Here is a 16161-nt window from a genome sequence, read left to right as displayed (position 1 = left end):
GCTCGAACCCAAACCCTTGCACTCCACAGTCCTATACCCTCCCACACGCATAGATTTGAATTTGGACCCAGTCCATATGTGACTAATCTCAATGCCAGATGTCAACATTAGAACGAATGAGATTTTTACAGAGCATCTGATTGGAGAACTATTTCCAGGGTAAGAGACCAAGAGTTACTGGTGTCATAATGATTTCATTTTACAGATGAGAAAAATGAGGTTCATTTTGGTTAGGTTTTGTATGACAGAGCAGGTTATGAGCAGAGCCATTAAATGGGTGCCTTACTTCTCGTTACTTGAAATATGTCTAAACCAGTTCTCCAAGAAGCAATCCTCTCCTCTGCCTTGTGGGGTTAACAGTGTATGCACAACACATGCCCATCATCTCTTTTCTTTTGCTTTCAGGGCCACATCCCCAGCAAAATGGGGTGTATGTCTGTGTATGTGTGTGTGTGTGTGCACACATGCATGCTCACACATTTCAGATGACCTTGAGCTTCCTTCTCAGTGCAAGTCTACACTATCCCTCCATGTTCTTCAAGGTGCTTATAACACACACTTAAGTTGCAATCTCAAGGCAAATGTTCAAACAACATTAAACATTTCTGAGCTGAATTCATAAAGCATCCAGGACATATGGGCAAAAAAACTCAACAAGGGCAATCTTCATGTCAGGTCATTCTCTCTCCCTGCCTCCTCACTCCATTTTGATACCCAAAGACCAGGGTATAATTTAGTTAAGCATCTCACACACAATCCTTATGCTGCCACCCAGGAAACAGAAAATATCTGACTCATGTTTCCATCCCATGTGGAGCCCTCAGCACACCTGCAAGCACACAGGATAACAAAGCATTAAATAGAGGACAGCATGCAGTGAACTTCACAAAATCACTAATCTCTTGCTTAAGAATCTTGCCTAGCAGGAAAACCCAGCAGCCCTTTCTGTAGAGTGGCCAGAACTCTTCCCTATCCTGGTAGGACCCATGTTTTCTTGGTACTGCATGATTTGCTGCACTAGTGAGGAGATAGGTCAAGTGGTTCCTTGCTCTGTGGATCCCTGTTGCACCAAACTCTCTCATATCAAAAGGGGCTAAGTCACTGGGTCTGCTCCCCCTTCCTCTGGCTCTGTGCTACATTGTCCCCCCAGGAGATGTGGTTCTCTGTTGAGATGACCTCTCCAGCATTAGTAACAGTAATCTCCTCAATTTCACTCCTACCCATTGTGTCTCTCATGCCATTTTGTCATCTTTGTCTTACTCTGTCTCCTTAGGCGATCCTGATGCCCCATAGGAGTCATGTGGATATGCAAGCCTGTGTCCTGATATCTATCTGGAAACAGCTCTGATAATCCTCTATAAATGAGAAGATAGGCATGCATGTCTGATAAAAACTGTGAGGAATACAAACATTTTGTGTTCTAGGGCACTAGGACGACTCTCCATTTTGTCAGTGATGTATATTTGCTTGGGATCTTCTTCAAGTTGAAAGACATGCTCATCTTGGACCCGGATGTGGATGGCACTGTGGTGGAGTAGGAGGAAGATGCTGCTGCTGGTTCAGGTGTTTAATTTGCAGGGGGCAGTGGAACCCATGCTGATTGATGTCAATGAAAGTCAGTGTCTACTTGCACAGTTGGTCCCATATCTTGAGCTATGTCAGTAAAGCTGAGTCTACTCCTGAGATTGCTGAGCAAGGGGAAAGGGACAGCCAGACCCAGGCCATTCTTGCCAAGCTCACGTGTGCAGCAGGCCTGGCTGAAGCAGGCAGCCAAGTGCTTTCTCTTAGCTTCATTTGATCACTGTGACTTCTCTGGGCTACTGTCTCCCAGTCATGTGGCTGTATATGGTGGTCTCTGGGACCTGGCTACCTCTGATCAATAAGAACTACAGCGCAATGTCATCTCTAGCAGCTCCTTCTAATTGTTCATGGAGCTGGAACCACAGTTTTAGGACATCATCTTCAAATTCTATGAATCCAATTATGCCTCGTGCCTAAAGCTGCTGGATGAGACGAAGGACAATTTGCTGCTGGACATGTATTTGCCCTCCCCCCCACTTTAGGACCCTCTACACCCAAATCTGAAACTGTATCCTTATCCCGTATTTTAGTCCCCATGTCTCTGCTGACATGTGTAAGATGGCTATTGTCTTCAACACAACTGTGGCTGCACTAGAAGATGAACTAACACAGCCCATCCTGCAGGGGCTCATCAATGCTAGAACTGATTCTCATAGCAAGATTCTGGATGCCCGGGATGTGGACCAGCGCAGCACCACCTTTGAGAAGTCACTGCTCATGGGCAAAGAATTCCAGCGTCGAGCCAAAGCAATGATTCTGTGGGCGGCTGTGCTGCACAATCAGATCCATGTCAAGTCTCCTCCTCAAGAAGGGAGCCAGGGTGAATTAGCACCAGGCAACAGCCAGTGACAGAGGAGCACAAACATGTCATGGGGGTGTGATTCCCCCCCCCACCTGGACCCCAGAACTGTGTTTGAGTGTCCGTCCCCAACTCCATGCTCCCCAGGTCTCTCTGGTTCTAGAGGCCCAGACTGCTTCCTTCTCCATGAGCCTGGGAGCCTTAATCTTTCAATACGAGAGATGCCTCCTTCTTCCCACTGGGCCCTGGGACTACCAGACTGCTGCCTCAGCACCCACCTTGCCAGTAGAATTGTATCCCACAGACATAGTGGCACAGGCAGGGGTTGTCAGAGGTCAACTGGAGTTTGCTCTCCCCACACAATGTTTTTTTTTTTTTTCTCCGTCTGCACAGCTGGGAACTAGAAGGCATGGCTCCACTGGTTCCCCCAGCATGCATGCTGTGGGACACTGGGCTGCTGAACTCCCTGGCTACTTCCAGGGCTGACAGTTTTAGGTGCCTGCCTAGTTACACAGATTCCTGGTGACCCCAGCCTTGGCTGTCCCGCTGTGCCACTAGCTAGGGGAAAAGGTAGGGCCAAGCTACCTGTCCTGCTACTACTCTGGAGTGGGAAGAAAGGGGAGAGGCCTGGCTTGTGCTGGTATTTGTTCCCAATGAGCACAATGACGTGTGACAGTACCTTCTACACTGCCCCCCCACCCCATCCCCCAAAACGTTCTTGTTCATGCAATTTTTTTCCTGAGTTAGAAATGAGTTGTTGAATATTTAGACCATTAAAAAGCCAAATAAAATGAGAGTGCCTTCCCTCCCCCAACTCCATTGTACTTAACTACTTAGAATTTATTTGTATTTATTCTCTTGAATTTTATCGTGGAAATAGAACATCCTTGTTTCTTTGCTTGTCTCTCTCAGTGGAATGTATGCTCCTTGAGAGTAAGAATTATTTCATTCTTTGTATTTTTATTTCCTTTGCATACTTGTGTATATCACATAGTAGGTACATAATAATTGCTCCTTTATTGATGAATCAATTTCTACTTCGATTGAAAGGCTGTGGGGACCATGCTGGGGATTCTGGGAGTTTCACAGAATAACTGCTACTGTTCCAAGGAAGTCATGGTCTCCACCTGGCACTTTTCATAATACCCCATGTGAAAATCTCTTAATGACACAGACTGGATTCTCCACAGTTAAGTAGTCTGAGTCATGAGTTGACCATAGTGATCAGATTCTAATTCTTTCCTGAGAACATCTGAACTGAGAGAAATCAGTGAAAAATTAATAAAAACATTGGGTATGTCTTGTACCTGAATAGAAACTCCTTCTACAGCATACCTAATAAATGGGCCTTCAAACACCACTTGAAGACTTCCAGGAAAGGCAATTCTACCATGTCCTGAGGCAGCCTGTTCTGTTTTTGGACAGTTCCCATTGTAAAAAGTGCTTCTTTATCTAAAACTTATAACTGTCTCTTAACAACTTCTATTTCTGCAAGAGCTTTACCTGAGTTGAGCCAATAACCCCCTTCCCCAAGATAGCTCATCAAATGCTCCAAGAAAGTCATTGTGCCCTAAATAGCTTCTCCAGGTTAAAAATCTGAAGGTCCTTGAATAGTTTCTTGCATGCTGTAGTCTCCAGTCTTCTCATCATCGTGTTAGCATTTTCTTGGACACACAAGTTTTTATCTTCCCCATTCCCATATATGGCACCTATTACTGAAGACAATATTATCAGTGTTGTCTACCTGACACAGATCATGGTGCACCTCTCACTTCCTTTATTCTAAATACTCTGACTAATCCGATGTCCATGGGAATTAGCTTTTCCTGATTGCCTTTCCACACTTATGATGGACATTGAGTTCACAATTCTTAGATCCTGTTTGAAAGACAACTCCTTCTGCTTTTTCATTCCTTCATTTTTCATTAATCTCATTTATAATTATTATTCAAAATTGCAGAACTCTGCCTCTGGAAGGGACCTAGAAGATTGCCAAATCCAGATTCTGCAATGCACCAAAAAGTAAACTGAGGTCCAAAGAAGACTGTCTTTCCCAACATCATCTGAGTGGTTTTTTTTTGAGTTTATTTATTTTTAGTTTCAAACATTCACTTCCACAAGTTTTAAATTTTCTCATTGGCAAGCAATCTGCTATAAGCTCTACATATACATTCCAATATATTAAAGATATTTTCACATTAATCATGTTGTATTGAAGAATCAGAATGAATGGGAGAGACCATGATAAAGAGAAAACAAAAGAAAAAAAAACAAAAAAGAAGTAGTCAACTTCATTTTGCATTCAGACTCCATAGCTCTTTCTCAGGATGTGGATAGTATTTTCCTTCATGAGTTCTTTGGAATTGTTTTAGGTCCTTGCATTGCTGAGAAGGGATAAGTCTATCAAAGTCAGTTCTTACACACTGTGGCTGTTACTTTGTACAATGTGCTCCTGGTTCTACTCCCCTCACTATCAGTTCATATAAGTCTTTCTAGGTTTTTCTGAAGTCCACGTGTTTTCCATTTCTTATAGCAAAATAGTATTCCATTACATTCATATTCCACAACTTGTTCAGCCATTCTCTGATTGATGGGCATTTCATCAATTTCTAGTTCTTCCTATAAATATTTTCTATGTGTGGGTCCTTTTCCCATTTTTGTGATCTCTTTGGGATACAGTGTTCAAAGTGGTATTGCTGGGTCAAAGGCTATGCACATTTTAATAGCCCTTTGGGCATAGTTCCAAATTGATCTCCAGAATGAATAGATCAGTTCACAACTCCACCAACAATGTATTACTGTTCCAATTTTCCGACATCTTCTTCAACATTTATCATTTTGCTATTTTGTTTTGTTAGCCAATTTGATAGGTGTCAGGTGGTACCTCAGAGTTGTATTGATTTGCATTTCTCTAATCAATAGTGATTTAAAGTTGTTTTTTTGTTTTGTTTTGTTTTGTTTTTTTACATGACAGGTCATCTTAGTGTTAATGGTGATCCTAGCTCTCAAATTTAAGTCTTGACTTGAAACTCAAGACTTATTCCCACCACATGCCATTTCCATTGCAAAAGTCAGTTTTTAAGTTGTTTTTTTTTTTTTACCTAGGGTATAGGAACTGTTTTTGTTATATTTTGATAAGTATTTTTTTCAATACAATTGGTTTGCTTTCCATTCTTATGTATTTAAAAACATTATTCTTGAAAGAGCTCCATAGACTTTCTCTTAGAGTGCGAAAGGGGGCCATGACACAAAAAGGTTAAAACCCCCTAATTTAAAACAACAATAATGAGCTGAATGTGATAGTAGAGATTCACAGTTCTGGTCTTTGTCTACAGAAATGTTTGTGTTTTTCAATGTTTCTCAAGCTCATGATGAAAAGAAAAATAAATACAAATTCTGCTTTCCATTTGACTCACATTTGATTTCAGAGATATAGTCAATAAACAAATGATTTTACCTTGTCTCCTCAACAAGTGGGCTTTAATTCTCCATCTTTCTTCTTATACATATAGTCTGACCTGGGCACCTGAATTTGCTCTTCTGACTCGCTGATGGTATGAAACATTAACCATAACCTTTTTCTGGGTAGGAATTGTATGAAGTTATGTCAGCTATCCCCTCTGGAGAAGAATGGGGCCCCATATGCTTAGAAATATTCAAGGTGTGGGGTGGCTAGGTGGCACAGTGAATACAGCACCGGTTCTGGAGTCAGGAGGACATGAGTTCAAATCTGGCCTCAGACATCTAACACAAAAATAGCTGTGTGACCTTGGGCAAGTCACTTAACCCCAATTGCTCTCCAAAAAGCAACAAAAAATATATACAAGGTGTGATTGGAGAGAACAATCATATGAGTTGGATATGGCATGTTTGTGACAATTCATGTGAACGATGTCACCCAGAATGCAGATGACTGGAAAAGGAGGTGGGCAGGTCCAGGAGCACTGTGATGCTACTCTAGCGGGCAGAAAGATTGGGTGTTATTTTGGCAACCAGAAAAGTAGAAGGATCACAAATGAGGCCTTCAGCATGGGGGGGGGGAGGGGTTGCAATGAATCCTCTGTAGAAGGACATGGAGAAGAATTACACAGATGGACAGGGAGGGACGGTTTGCGACAGGCACCATGGGTGAAATGGTCCGTGCCAATGAAGTCTCAGATCCTTTTACATATGAAAGCACAATGTTCATGTGGAACAAGCATACCATCTAGAAAGACCTTCGGTAAGCGGTTTCCTCAGGGTAAGAGTCACTGGAAATCTAGGGAAGGAGGTGGCTTCTGAGCCTGAGAGATGTGAGGGGAGCCAGCTAGGTTCAGCTGGCATCACTTTTGTCCTGACCTTCTGAAGTGGCATCAGGAGCCAGGAGAGTGATTGCCATGGTATAGATGAAGGAGGGCACTCAGTCTTTTTCTAATGCCGGATATTAATAACCCCCATGTCTAACATCCTGTAAACTTGATAAAGCATTTTCATTATGACAGGTTGGAGTAGGTGATATAAATAATATGATACCCATTTAAATAAATGGAAATTGAGGCTTAGAGAGGGAGAATTAAGGTGATGGTTATACAAGGACGAAAAAGATGATGAAGGCAAGAAAAGTAGAATTGACAAGCATCACCAAGGGGTGGGATCTGTGGCATGACTGAGAGGCAAGTATCTCTCCAGGATTAAGAAAGTGGGTGCCCCCATAGAAACAACAATGTTTAGAGAAGGGATGAATGCAAAAGGAAGTTAGTCATGGTGGCGGAAGAGATGACTGGTAATAACCATATTGCACAGTTTTACATAAAATACCTTTAATTTTTTTTCTTCAGATACTGATGTTCTATAAAACAATAAAATTTATTGACATATACCAACACCGACATTTTATACTTTTTGGGGAAAAAAAACTGTCTTACCATGCAATACATGCTTCTTTTGTGCAATGGCTCTTTTTGCTGGTGTGGCATTAAATTCACAAGATTTTTGACACATAAGTCTTTAGTGTGAAACCATACTTTAATCACATTGCATATTAAAAGTTGTTTATTAACTTCCTAACAATTTGATTTAAAGCAGACCGGAGGAATAGTGTTGGGAAACCATATCAGGCTTCATTTTGGAGATGTTCTGTTTAAGATGCACATACACAATTTAGTTAGAGATAACAGGCAGGTAGTTGGGATGGTGGTGAGAAGCTAGGTTAGGGCAGAGTTTATAGATGGGGCAGGGAAGGTGGAGTCTTCAACAAGAGTTAGGCGAGGTAATGATGTCACCAAGGAAGATTATACTCGGAGGAAAAAGAAAAGGAAAAACCTAAGAGGGAACACCTACAAAGAGAGGAGGAAATCTAAACACCCCCTCAAAGAAAAAAAAACCAACTTAATAAGGGATGATATTAATGGTGGAAAAAACAGAAGAGGAGGGTCACAAACACCATGAGAGGAGACTACTCAGGGAGCCGGAGAGGTGAAGAGGGGCAAATGCTCCCGAGGGATCAAGAAGGGTGAGACCTTAGAAAAAGCCCTTGGGTTTAACAGTTAAGAAATAATGGGTGACCTTGCAAAAAAGAATGTTATTAGAATTATTGAGTCAGAAGCCAGATGGAAAGAGAGAGAAATGATTGGAAAGAGAGGGAGTAGTGCAAAGAACATCGACAATACTATCTAGGGGTTTGGATGTGAAAGGGAGAAGTACAGGGTTTAATGTGGTAACAAGGTCACTCGAAGAGTTTTGGTTTTGTTTTTAATTTGTCCATATTTGTAGGCAGCAAGGAAGATGCTAATAAAACAAAAGGCATGAAAGATTTTAAAAAGAGAGAGTAATCAGGTGATTACTGTAAGAGACAGGAGGGATTGGGATCAAGGCTACATAGAGGGGATGGCTCTGGGGAGGAGAAGGGTCATTCATAGGCCAGCGGATGGGGAATCATGCAAAGCTGTTCTGAGGTTTGGGGTAGAGGACAAAAAGGGAATTTATGACAGATGACTCTTTTTTACAGAGAAGTATTTTGCTGAGAGAGAGCAGTGATAAGGCAGTGTGGGGAGTTTGAGCGTGAACCAGAACACTGAGAGTAGCCATCATGACCAGGGTCTTGGGTAGTCACTTAGCCAGGCATAACTGAAGTCTACCATTCCTTTGCTGATGCTAGGTTGACTGCTTCTTGGAAGGACAGGAATGACTGGGTGAATGGCTGGTTGAGTAATGCTGGATGGCTGGGTGAAATCCCTTCATGTTCTAGCTGTTTCATTTGGCCACACACTGAGTGCCTTTGTCATAGAAGACACAATTCTTGCTCCTCTTTTCCTCACTCTCTCCAGCCTAGAGCAGCTTCTCATGAAGTGATTTTAAAGTTCAGTTGAAATGAATACATGGAATTGATTTTGCTTTTTCCTATAGCCAGTGCTGATCCCAGTCAACAACACTCTCCCCATTCCACACACATCCCTTATCTTGGAGTATATAAAGAGTGGATTTGGAGTCTGGAAGCCAACCAGTTGGATGACCCTGACAAGGTGTAATGGAATGCTAAGGAAAGGCAACTTCCCAAGGTTCAGAATACCAGCATAGGTGCTCTCCATTTTACTCAGTGACAAACCAAGAACAGAGAAGGTCAAAACATGACATCATTCAAAATACAGCATTTACTAAGTGTGATTAAATAATCTCCAAGTACTACCCTACCCCAGGACCTTCCAATCATTCAATCAATTACAAAGTCCCTGGTCTAAATACTACTCCACCACTAGGCTGTACCTTCATTTAGTCCACCACAAAGCCCCTCTTCTCAAATGGAGATTAGTTTCCAAACATAAGTAAAGTACATTCATTTGTTCAACCATAGGACACAAAAAGGTCAAAAGTTCCCCACCCCTGGATCACAATTGAATCTACCCCAGACTTACATCAAGTTTAAGCACAGCACTTAATACCCAAATGGAGGTCTTTTCTTCATCTTGACAGGAGGAAAGTTCTCAGCAATCTTAGTTCCTGGGGAGACAAGGCTTAGCAAGGCCACAAGATACATTGCCAGTCCCTTCATTAATTCATCCTCTGTCTGTAGAACAGTCCTAGAACCCCTGAACACATTAGCAAAGCCCTCTCCCAGGATTTCTGTAAACATACAACAAGAAAATCCTTCTTCAGGGCTTCTGAACCAACAGAAAGGTTCCCAGACCCCTGCAACAACAGCACTGCCCTTCACCAGTGGACAGTATTCACTCTCTGTCTGCAGGACAGTCTCAGGAGCTCTTAGCCAACAGCCAGGTTCCAGGACTTCTTCAACAAAAGGACTGTCCTTCACCAGTGGACAAATCTGGCAAAACAACATCAAAACAGACAGACAAAGTACCAGCAAAACAGCCATGTCTCCTCAGTCCTTGGCAGCTCCGGGGGCAGGTCTCAAAAGTCTAGGGCAATTCAAAGTGGCACTCAGCAATTCTCTCAGTCTCTCTCTGCCTCCACGAGGGTGCTGCTTCCAAAAAGTTCTTCTGCCTCTCTCTTGTGTCTCTCCAAATCTATGTCACCAGCTCCTCCCAGTTCAGGACTTTCTTTTCACATCAACAAGTCCATCCCACAGGTGGGATTAACAAGCTCTGGGTTTTAAAACAATCAATTTGAAAACCAAGCCAATACAGGGGAATATTTATATTCCATTACTATCACACAAGGTCAGCTAATCTGCTGGGCTTCACCTTCACCAGTTGTCCAATAAGAGAGTGAAATGTGAGCTAGAAAGGTGAGTAGGGGGAAGGTCATAGAAGCAGAAAGAGCAGGGCTATGGTCCAAGCTCCAGCCAACACTTTGAAGCCTTAGTCATTTCGGTTCTCTGGATCCCAGTTTCCTCATCTATGAAAGGAGAAGTTTATCCAAGTTGATCTTTTGAGGCTCCTTCCAGATAGAACATTCTGTTTAATTGTTGGTGTTAATGGAAAATGAGACTTAGGGAGAAGGATCCTTATTTGATATGCTGGATGAGACAGTTCATGCATTGTGTCTTAAAAAGTGCAAAGGATAAATTTTGGTCTTGAATTCCCATTTCGCACTTGTTTCTTATTTATAGCATAACTGTATGGTCTCTATGTATTTGGCAATATTCTTGGTTCTTCCATGGAAGGGCCACTGTAATCTGCCTGCTCACCCATCGATGTTACCCTGCATGAATATTTGATCAGGCTGCATGTGCTGGTAACTAGGATGAAGGCATGACCATGTTGTTTGGATCATGCATGGTGGTAACAAAGGCTAAGTAACAGATATTGTGGGCAGGGCACCTTGTGCGGAGAGGGGGTGAGAGAGTTCAAAGAAGAGATGCTTTGAGTCTTAGAGAGCTTGGCAAGAGAAACTGTCCTCTCTGCTCTTCCTTGGGAGACTCGCTTGGACTTCTCATCCTTAGCACGGCTTATGAGCAAGCATGAGAGAAATCCTAAAAACCCTGATGACATTGAAGAGTGCTGGGGCTTCTAGGAAGCTGCTCCAACCGAGCAGAAGCTCAGATATTGTAACTTGGGGTCCGATTTCTTGGTGTTTGTTTGTTTGATGAAAAGGGTAGCATGAGTCACAGATGGGAGATGAGCCCAATTCTCCCAGGCTGTTCCACTTACTGCGCCACTCCATGTCCTCCATTGCCATTTGTGTTCATGGAAGAAGTCAAAGCTTTCCAAAGGTCACATGGCACAGCCCAGGGTTACAAGGCTCTCTGGACAGGCCTTTACACCTAGGCTTCCTGCAACCCCCACCCACTGCTTCCTTCCAGTGCTTCGTGTTTGATGAAAGTAGTACACACAAGTCTCTTCTGCCCTCTGAGACTGAGCTCCAAGCAGACAGTAACTGTATCTCACCTGCAATCTTGCTCAGTACTTTGCCCAAGACATTGCATGCTAAATAAGGCTCCATAATTGCTTGCTGAATTGAATTGAGTTGAACTGAGTTAGAGGTAATGGTATAGTTTCTGGCATCAGGGAATAAGCTGGAGATCTTTGCAAATTGCACCAGATACACAAGTGCCCAGTAAAGTGTCTCAATGTGAGGTTGATGGTAAACTTTACAATTTGAATTTTTCTAAATTGACTCTTCATTCATTCATTCTTTCATTCATTTATTGGTAAGGAAAGCAGAGTTAAGTGACTTGCCCAGGGTCATACAAGTAGTGGAATTTTTTTAAAGGAGGAATTATATGTGGTCAAGAAATGATAACATGATTATCTTTAACATAGTGGTATAATATTTGTAATGCACTTTATTGTTTCATTTTATCCTCAAAAAATAAAAGAAAAAAGAAATAATAATAAATAATAAAATAATAAATAAAAATAATATAAATAATAAATAATAAAATACAATAAAAAATAAAAGCAACCCTGGGAACAGGTACTCTTTTTGTCCTTCTTATTTTATAGCTGAAGAAATTAAGACTCAGATAGAACAGGGGACTTGCCCTGAGTCACACGGCTAGTAAGTGGGCAGAGCAGGAGATGATCGTGGGTCCTCTGGATTCCAAGTCCAACATTCTATCAGCTTCACCAGAGCAGGAAGAAATTTGTTTTCTTTCCATATGGATGAGCCACTCAAGCTGCAGTCCCTAAGCCTGAGCTATCTAACCCTGAGATATTTCTATTTGAGCCCTAGGGAGACAGTGTGCATGGTTCAGTGGGAACCTAACCCCACTTCTGAAAACATAACCCCAAGCACAGGCCATAAGAATGGGGAGTCAGGAGGACCATCTTCCTATTGAAAGTAGGGCATATTTTTAAGTTCAATTTTGAAGCAGCCAAGGCAAAGAAGGGGAAGCACTCCAATAAAATGGAGCTTGCTGGCATAGCCATTTTGGGGTCTGGGAGGCATCCCAGCATTCTGGAGCTGATTATGGCCCTTCTGAGGATGATGGGAGAATCCAGCCATTCCTGAAACCTGCTCCATCAGTCAGACATACTTTATTTCAAACATCAGTGAAAATTCAAGGTTAAAAACAAACAGATTTAGTTATATACTCTCCTGTACTGCTGAATAAAATCAGATCTCAGTGAATTGTCAGCGGTCAGATCTGGCACTTTGCCCCTGAGATTTGTGTCCATCGTCTCAAGAGAAAAAGTGGAATTCTCTGAGCAGAGGACCCAGGTTCCTGCTACCCCTCTGAGGCTGGACAAGTGATCTGCATGGAGTCAAGCCTGGGTCCAACTCAGCCCAAAGAGAAGTTGTCTGCTAATGAGATGTAGGGACCCAGCTCCTTCCCTAAAAGGGCAGAGTCCAGAGAGAGGGACGCTACAAACCTTTGCCTTCTGCTCCAGTCAGATGCTATCTAGCCTATGGTATTTATTAGGGATATTGGACTTTAGGAAGAGCACTGAAAGAAAACTGGAGAGTCCTGGGAAGGGGGACCAAGTCAGGGAGGGGATCAAAGACCAGGCCCAGGAGAAGAAAGGGAGAGAATAAGACATTTAGCCTGGAGAAGACAAGCTGAGGGAAACCATGGGAAGTGTCTTTAACAAGTTTTCCTGTCAGGGGGAAGGGAAATTCACTTGATCTGCTGAGCTCCAGAATGCTGAATTAAGAGACATGGGCAGGAGGAAGGGTAGAGGAGCCAAGGTCAGATTACAGCTCAGATGTAGCTATGGTGATAACCACGTTCAATACAACTCTGAATATCATCTTTAAGGGACACATCAAACCTAGAGATACGTGTTCAGAAAAAAAAGAGTTCCACATGGGCATGCAGAACATCCTATGCCATTTCCAAGTGGAAGAGGGGTTCTCTATAGATAATGAGGTCCTCCACATGGATGCTTTGGGATGACATTGCACTGATGATTATTATTTTTTTGCTTTTTGGAGGGAAATTGGCATTAAGTGACTTGCCCAAGGTCACACAGCTAGATTTTGTGTTAAGTGTCCATGGCTAGATTTGAACTCAGGTCCTCCTGACTCCAGGGCCAGTGCTCTATTCACTGTGCCACCTAGCCACCCCCATTGCACTGATTATAACATTAACATGTGTCCTCAATAATTCTAGCTCAGATCTTGGAGAACATTGTGACCAACTTATACATTTTACAGATAAGGAAACTGAGACCCAGAGAGACTGTGACTTACCCAGAGTCTCCTCAGTGTCTAATATCTGGTGTGAAGGCAGGTCTTCCTCACTCCAAGTTTAATAACCTAGCTGTTCCACCAGAGTATTGAGTGTAAATGGGTCTAACTATCTACATGGGGAAACCCAGCGGGCTGAAGAATGCTCATAACCTAAATAATGTCTTATATTAGAATGTCATTCCATTGAATAAGTCCATACATCTTAAATTGAGAGTATAGATGGACAAGGAGAAGAGAGCAGAAGTGATTGCCCATTAGGAAATGTATAAAGCTTTCTGTGATCACCAATTATTAGTAGGAAGGAAAGAAAGAAGGGAAGGAAGGTGCAGGGAAGAGGGAAGGAAGAAAACAAGAAAGGAAAGAAGGAAAGGAGGAAGGAAGGAAGGAAGGAAGGAAGGAAGGAAGGAAGGAAGGAAGGAAGGAAGGAAGGAAGGGAGGAAGGAAGGAAGGAAGGAAGGTAGAAAGGAAGGAAGGAAGGGAAGGAGGGAGGGAGGGAAGGAAGGAGGGAATTCAGAGTCTGGTAGATGGATTTTTATGAATAAAATTTGAATGTTGGTACTAGGGAACAATGTATATTCTCTTGAAAATTAGACATTACATAGAAGAAGCCAGGCATCTCATCTCTTTTCAATTAACTTGCAATAATAATAATAGATCATGTTTCTGGAGATAATCCATTTTTCTCCACATGAAGTAGGCACTCAATGTATTACTATGTATTACTATTCCCATTTTGTCTCTGAGGAATTGAGCTCAGAATGGTCATAGAATGAAAGAATTGTGCAACTGAAAAGCCCACAAGGCCTCTCCCGGGCATGCAAGTTGTCTGTGTCATGGGACTGCATTTGGTCCCTTTGTCCATGGCACAGTGGCCTGTCTCCCCATGTGGAGAGGCTGAGGCTTGTGGGAGAGTCCTCAGCATGTAAAGAAAGAGCTTGGAAGATTCTTTAGAGCACAATGAAACATTCTTCAATTTTGGGAGAAGGACATTTTGGTTTTGCTTTGTCTTTCCAGTTGCCTTTTTCACTTGAATTTGGGACACCTTCAGCTTCGCCTTGGGGGCTCCATCCCTCCCGCTGCTCTGCTCTTGCTTTTCATCCTTTGCTCACATGTCCAGGGAAAGACGGGTCTGCAAGTAGAGCATCTGAACCCCACAGCGTGTGTGTCGCCTCATACACATTAGGTGCTGCGTCTGAACCCCACAGCGCGTGTCCCCTCACACATATTAGGTGCTGGTGACTGCAGCCACAGTTTTGTTTAACCAATTAACATAAATGATGTCTTAGACAGGGATATTTACTTCAAAGATGCACCAACTGCAGAAGTATAAACACCGCTGCCTCCAAAAAAATTAACCTTTAAGAAAAGACTTGTGCTTGGGCCACCTTCCTCCTTGGAGAGGGGGCTGCAGCTCAGTTCAGTTCCTGTGTAACCCTGGTCCCACCAAGAATATCCACATGGATAATGACAACCCCACCAGTCCTTCTCTGAGTTACCGTAAGAACAGCTATCAATGGTTGCTCCCAAAGCTTGCTTCTTACTGCTCTAGGAATTAATGATGAGCTGACTGTCAAAATTCCACTCTCCCTTCAACAAAAATACAAACAAACAAGCAAACAATGAGGGAAGTCATGGACCTGAGGCTGTACTCACAGGGCCATAGGGCCTTCTAAGGGGGAGACTCAAGGTCTCTCCCCTCACACATTGCCTCTCATCCAATGCCCTCAGTGGAGTCAAACCCAGGACAGGGCATTGAAAGATATGAAGAAGAAGCCTAAGATCTACCAAGACCCTCTTAATGGGACCTACATTTCCTGCTAAGAACCTAATTGAAAAAACATGCTTCTCCCAGTTCTGTGGTTAGTTGACTGGAAGCAGTTACAGAAATGTCTCCACATGTCCCACCTTCTATCCTAGGCTCTCTCTCCCATTGCACACCACAACTTGCCTGGAAATAGCTCCCTAAACTCTCCACATGAGCCAATGGCAGAGTACTCTGCACATGCACCAAACCTGGTTACATCTGGCACTTTCTTCTCTCCACTTCCCCCACATGAAAAATTTATTTCTGTTCTTGGCATATTTAGGGGGGAGGTTTAGACACATTACCTATGACCCCAGTTGAAAGCAGTCACCTGACAGGGCAGGCAGGACCGTCTTATTTCCCTTTCACTTTCTTCCCTATTAGCACCCAGGAAGGTCTCAAAGCCATTGATGTGACCCCACCTTGTACATTCCCACACACACTGGATATACAGGTGAAAACCATGTGTTCACAAACACAAAGTCATGCAGATTCCACAAAGACCGTTTCAGAGTTTACCCAAGACTTCTATTGACTTCATTCTCAACAAAGTCCTGTCTTAGCACTCCAAACAGCCCACCTTGAGCCAAAGGCAATATGGAAATTGGCTTCCAGTCTTGGAAGAGAATCAATCTCTCCAGGGCGTTCCAGACCACATGGAGCTCTCCTCAACGGGATTCAGGGCCTTGGATTCAGACTCACAAGAAACTAACCTGACTGGCCTGGTGCCTGCAAACTGGCCCTGCATCCTATTTGTATAAGGCAGTTAAGTTTTACCCCTTTCTGCTAGACTCTCCCCCTCTGACTCTGAACTCATACTCACATAGGGGGCTTAGTCAGTGAGAAACTTCAAAGAAAAGAAAAGGAGAGGAGAGGAGAGGAGAGGAGAGGAGAGGAGAGGAGA

The 16161-nt window shown here is 43.0% G+C and overlaps 1 pseudogene; it reads left to right on the top strand.

The window, feature by feature from the left end:
- Window positions 1–1609: 1609 nt before the first annotated feature.
- Window positions 1610–16161, top strand: part of LOC138170831 (COP9 signalosome complex subunit 1-like) — a 39221-nt pseudogene continuing 24669 nt past the window's right edge.

The sequence above is a fragment of the Petaurus breviceps genome, unplaced genomic scaffold (assembly GCF_028583685.1).
Source record: "Petaurus breviceps papuanus isolate PSGF00001 unplaced genomic scaffold, PetGlider_PUasm1.0 391, whole genome shotgun sequence".
Classification (NCBI taxonomy): domain Eukaryota; kingdom Metazoa; phylum Chordata; class Mammalia; order Diprotodontia; family Petauridae; genus Petaurus; species Petaurus breviceps.
This window is presented reverse-complemented; position numbering and strand designations above follow the sequence as displayed.